The sequence below is a fragment of the Rattus norvegicus genome, chromosome Y (assembly GCF_021556685.1).
Source record: "Rattus norvegicus strain SHRSP/BbbUtx chromosome Y, alternate assembly SHRSP_T2T, whole genome shotgun sequence".
NCBI lineage: Eukaryota > Metazoa > Chordata > Mammalia > Rodentia > Muridae > Rattus > Rattus norvegicus.
The window spans coordinates 43,606,928-43,613,398 of NC_141555.1; positions in this window are offsets into that span (position 1 = coordinate 43,606,928).

Consider the following 6,471-nt stretch of genomic DNA (forward strand, 5'->3'; position numbering starts at 1 on the left):
ATACAGGTAGTCAATTTTTAAACACTGTTTGACTTTTACTTCACTAGAGATTACTTTATGCTTCACCATAAATAGAATAGCCAAATCACTAGACAAAAATATGCAGTATAAATGTAAATATGTGAATGTTCGGTAAGTGTTTGTTTCCTCATTGAAATAATACCAGGGAAAATACTATCATCCAAAGAGCCAAAACAAAAGGTTCTCCATGATGTGCATCATAAATATAAATTAAAGAGAAATCAGTATGCCAAAACAGTGAGCATAAAATGATGTAGAGACATAGCCATCAACATAAGGAAGCTATAAAATATTATCAGCAGAGGTTGTGCTGGTTGGCTAAGCAGGGATTTTTAAAACACATATACAAATGTAATGAGTAGTGCATAAAATAGAAGAATGGGTAGCATTATAGCACTGTGGCTATAATGTACAAAATTTACTCCCAAATAATCACTTTCCAGTAAAATAATCCAGGTACTAATTCTGAAGTCACAGAAATGCTCTCATATAGTATTAGGAAATAATAATTTGGGATTGCATAAAGGTTCCCTGGCTAAGGGTGGTTGTTTGCCAAGCAGAGCTTGACCTGGTGAGATCAATCCCTGAGACCAACATGGCAGAAGCTAATAAGTCACTTCTGAAAATTGTCCTCTCACCTAACTAGAATACTGTATCACTTGAGCACACAAATAATGAATAAACAAATGTAAGTGGAGAAGAAAAGTAAATGAGTAAATACTATCACTGTGGGGATAGGAGAAGGGAGATGTGGGGGCTGTCACAGAGAGCATGGCATATCTCGTTATTTCAGCTTCATCAATACATGAGACCTCTTGCAGAAATATGTTCACAATATACATTTTTATTATGCTTGTTATTCTCTATAAATTGTTAAGTTTAATCATTCCAGAAAAACTAAAAAAATGAAAAGGTAAGGATACCATGTTATTCTAGAAGTTATGATCTCTGCAAATTTCATAAATACCAAAAACTAGAATCTATTCTCTTAGACATTGAAAACTTATAACTCTGTAGAACAGCTCATACATGAGAAACAGTGATGGGCAATTCCCAGGCCCCATACAGGTGGAAGAGCCATGGATCTACAGAAGACTAAAAGGAGGAAAAGTCAAAATAAGAAGAGAAAAGTATGCAGGCATAACAATGAAGGTATTGTAGAATGAGAACAATATAATATTCAACCAAACAAATGTCAGACATGAAAAATAAAAAGCAATCTGAACCCAGCTGATCAAACTGAACCCAGCAAACAACAGAAACACAGTTCCTAGAAGCATCCAAAAAAGAAACAGCAATTTCCCACGAAAGAGGGATGGCAGTTGACATAAATGCCAGAATAGTCTTCAAAAACATCCTCCAAAAATGAAAGAATGTAGCTATCTAATAAAAATTCCATGAATTATGGAAACTATCTTTCAAGAATGTGTTAAGGGAACATGTGTGGCTTCATATTGGAGAGGAATGTCGACACAGTTGTAATCAACTCTCATTCTTAGCCAAAGCTCAGCAACAGCTCCTTATGTCACCTGAAAGAGGAATGATAAATTGTGTGAAAGAACCAGTGAAGGTCTGACCCAAAGGTTCTAAGTCTGTATCCCCTAATATTCCAAGCAGGTAATCTGTAAATCCCAGGAACACTATAATGCTATAAAAAAAAGCTATTGAAATTGAAAATATACAACATATAAGGCCACATATAATGAATGTTCCTATGCTTTTCTGGTTTAAAAAGTCAGAGATAAAGTTAGAGTTTAGGAGATTTACATTTGAACACAAAACAAATTCTAAAAATTAATCACAATTTGGTTATTTGAAAATCATTCAATAGAGAAGTACCTGAAATTTGATTGAAAAAATTCAGTTGTGAAGAGCAAAGCCATAAACTACTGTGTGCCAGGGATGTCCTGATCTATGTTTCAAGCTCTTAGGATTTTGAGAAAACTTCTCATGTTTTTCATGTTAGCCTTGTACTAACTGCTCTGAAGCTCTCACATGTGAAGCTCTGGCCTCCTACTGGTCAGCCCCTTCTCAGATTTTATGGTATAATTAAAGGCATGAGTCATTTCTAGTAAATGAAAGCAAAGCAAAGAAAACAAAACAAAACAAAAAAAAACAAAACCACCTTTGAAAGTATATTTTTATTATAGTGTGTGTTCCTTCATGGATGAATGTGTGTGCATCTCTATGTTTATTTGCATATATGTCTGCACATGTATATGTCACACTTCACAGGTGTGTAACTAGAATCCAACTTTCCAGCATCGAGTCATGGACACAATGATGTCATGAAACTTGCACAGCAGTTACTCTTATCTTTAATCCGTTTTGAACTCCCTTCCAACTTTTCTTTTAAAAGGAAACTTATTTACCTCTAAAGGAATGATGTGAAGTTTAAAGGTATCAGTATATTTTTCCAGGATGTCTACATAGTTTATATTGAAATAAGATAATAATTTGAGACACTAATTTCACTTTTTTTCATGTCCCTACATGAAAAATCTAGCAATGCTGTCTATATATCTGACCTACAAACGAGAAAGGATGATGATGCATCTTTGTTCAGAGGAGATACTCAAGCTTAGTTTGCCTTTCACAGTAAGGTAAATTATTGTCTCAACTTTATATTTATAACAGACTTAATTTCTAGTCTACATCAGACACAATAATTTTACCTATACGCTATTTTATTCCTCATGAGAATGTAGAATATTCAGGGTTATGTATTTGAAGGTAAGTTATTTTATTTCCTTGGAGATAAAGAGTAATACATTCTTTTTCTGATTCCACATAATCAGAAATTAAAACATGGCATAAAATATTGAGAAATAAATAAAAATAAATATTTGATATAAAAATAGTGGTGATCATTTCAGTATATATCAGACCTAAGTTGCATGGTTAGAAATAGTTATGTCCTGTTTTTCATTATGTATGTTATTAAGTTTGTTGTTTTTTTAGTTACCAAATGGTAACATCCCGTTCCATTCTGTTTTTTTGCTATAAAGATTAAAATGCGGTAATGTTCAAGATGACTTCAGTAAATATTTGGCCTATAATAAATTTTGATTTGAAGCATAGAACAGAATGTTTGATAGTGAGAAACTCAAGGAGAGGGGATGGGGATTCTTTTGTATTTGGAAATGCAACATTGTGAATTGCTACAGAACTGGACTATTGTGAACCCTCTGTCCAGATGCAATGCAGTAGGGGACACTGAGGCAACACAATAGCAGTGCAATTCATGTCTGTATCAGTTAGATGGCAGAGAAATTCTTTGTACAAATGATCAAAATAATAAAAGGCTCATTGGGTTCCTTAATCCAATGCATGTTTTAGGGGTAGATTTGGAAGTTTCTGATGTTATAGTTAACATAAAAAACTTTCTGAGACCTAGATTGAAACATACTTTATAAATCTAAAAGATTGTCCCGAGTCTAATGAGAGAATAAAGTCCTAAATGTAATTACAGGGCTAGCCATTTGTATAAAAATAAATTCCACACTCAGAAGTTCATTGGAAGAGCTGAGGCGACAAGCTAGATAAGGAATGGTTTACTGTAGCAGAAGGTGATGGCTGGTGAACCCAATCTCAGTGACACTCATTGGAAATGGCTCACTGCACATCACATGTCAGAGGAGGTGCTATGTCTAAACATCATAGGGCAACTGCCTTCCTGAAATGAAGAAAAATAAGTGAGAGAGGTTCCCCTTGCACAGGACATACTCTGGCAAGAGACAGAAATACAGTACGTCACATTTCAAAAAAAATTCCTTCAATTATCAGTTTCCCTTGTCTATGTCACATATGAGAAAATGTCCTCCAATTATCATTGTACCTAGTCTATGTCACAGATGAGAAAATGTCCTTCAATTATCAGTGTACCTAGTGTATGTCACAGATCAGAAAGTGTCCTTCAATTATCAGTTTACCTAGTCTATGTCACAGATGAGATAATATCCACAATTATCAGTGTAATTTATCTATGTTACAGATGAGAAAAAGTTCTCAATTAACAGTGTACCTAGTCTAATCAAGTCAACATTTGAAGAGTCATAGAAACACAGTAACTATGTCTGAATGCATAGTGGAACACATGCAAACTAACCTCATCTTAGCCTAGGCCTGCATCTCAGTGAGTCTCCTTTGTTGGGAAATGAAGCCTTCCCAAATCCCATTCCATAAATATTTTCTTTGTAAGAAGAGAGTAAGGATGCAAATCATCATTGTTCAGTTTGGGGAGATTCTAGATGATCTCCAACTTTTTGATTTTAAATTTCTAGGAGTACATTAAGACTATTGTAGGTGTGACCTATTTCTCCATTTTCAATATATACTTGAGATAAATTATTTCCAAAACTTTGGTTTGTTGATTCACTAAAGTATCTCCTTCAATACCCAATCTCCATTCCATTGTTCTGCAAATGTAATTTCAAAAACCAGCTGACAACTGACAAAGTCAATTATCTCCAATTTTTTTTGAATACTCATCACTTTCCATTTTCCTCTCCCTGTATCCCTTTGGCTCAGTGCTGAAGTTAGACCCCCTTTATTACTGTCAAGTTCTGTCATAATATCTCTTAATAGACTATTAATTTATTTTAATTTGAATAAGGACATGTCAAAGCCTTTTGTTTTAACACACTTGCAGACACATTCATCAGAAAGAAAACACCCCATAACCTGATCCCACTGAAATTCACTAACCCTCGAGTGCAGAATGAATGAAATGCATAATTCTGTTAGAATTTTTTCCTTTTTTTCTTTATTAACTTGAGTATTTCTCATATACATTTCGATTGTTATATCCTTTCCTGTTTTCCCAGGCAACATCCCCCTAGCCCCTCCTCCTCCCGTACTATATGGGTATTTCCCTCACCATCATCCCCACATTAACGCCCCCCTCCCAACAAACACATTCACTGGGGTTCAGTCTTAGCAGGACCAAGGGCTTCGCCTTCCACTGGTGATCTTACTAGTATATACATTGCTACCTATGAGGTCAGAGTCCTGGGTCAGTCCATCTATAGACTTTAGGGAGTGGCTTAGTCCCTGGAAGCTCTAATTGCTTGGCATTGTTGTTCATAAGGTGTCTCGAGCCCCTTCGAGCTCTTCCAGTTCTTTCTCTGATTCCTTGAACAGGCGTACAATACTCAGTTCCTTGGTTTGCTGCTGGCATTCGCCTCTGTATTTGCTGTATTCTGGCTGTGTCTCTCAGGAGAGATCTACATCCAGCTACTGTCAAGCTGCACTTCTTTACTTCATCCGTCTTGACTAATTGGGTGGCTGTATATGTATGGGCCAAATGCACAGCAGACACTGAATGGGTGATCCTTCTGTCTCTGTTTTAATCTTTGCTTCTCTATTCACTGAGAAGGGTATTCTTGTTCCCCCTTTTAAAGAAGGAGTGAAGCATTCACATTTTGATCATCCGACTTGATTTTCATGTGTTCTATGAATCTAGGGTAATTCAAACATTTGGGCTAAGCGCCACTTATCAATGAGTGCATACCATGTTTTTTCTTTTTTCTTTTTTTTTTTTTTTTTGTAGTTGTGTTACCTCAATCAGGATATTTTCCAGTAACAACCATTTGTCTATGTATTTCATAAAGGCATTGTTTTTGATAGCTGAGTAATATTCCATTGTGTAGATGTACCACATTTTCTGTATCCATTCCTTTTTTGAAGGACATCTGGGTTCTTTCCAGCTTCTGGCTATTATAAATAAGGCTGCTATGAACATAGTGGGGCATTTGTCCTTTTTATATGTTGGGACATCTTGTGGGCATATGCCCAAGACAGGTATAGCTGGATCCTCAGGTAGTTCAATGTCCAATTTTCTGAGGAACCTCGAGACTGATTTCCAGAATAGTTTTATCAGTCTGCAATTCCACCAACAATGGAGGAGTGTTCCTCTTTCTCCACACCTTCACCAGCATTTGTTGTCACCTGAGTTTTTGATCTTAGCCATTCTCACTGGTGTGAGGTGAAATCTCAGGGTTGTTTTGATTTGCATTTCCCTCATGACTAAAGATGTTGAACACTTCTTTAGGTGTTTCTCAGCCATTCAGCATTTCTCAGTTGTGAATTCTTGTTTAGTTCTGAACACTATTTTTTAATGGGGTTATTTATCTCCCTGCTGTCTAACTTCTTGTGTTCTTTGTATATTTTGGATATAAGCCCTCTCTCTGTTGTAGAATTGTAAAAGTATTTTCCCAATCTGTTGGTTTCCATTTTCTCCTAACCACAGTGTCCTTTGCCTTAGAGAAGCTTTGCAGTTTAATGAGATCCCATTGTGGACCCTTGATATTTGAGCATAAGCCATTGGTGTTTTGTTCAGGAAATTTTGTCCAATTCCCATGTGATTGAGATGCTGCCCTAATTTTTATTCTATTAGTTTGAGTGGATCTGATTTGACGTGGAGGCCCTTCATCCACTTGGACTTAAGGT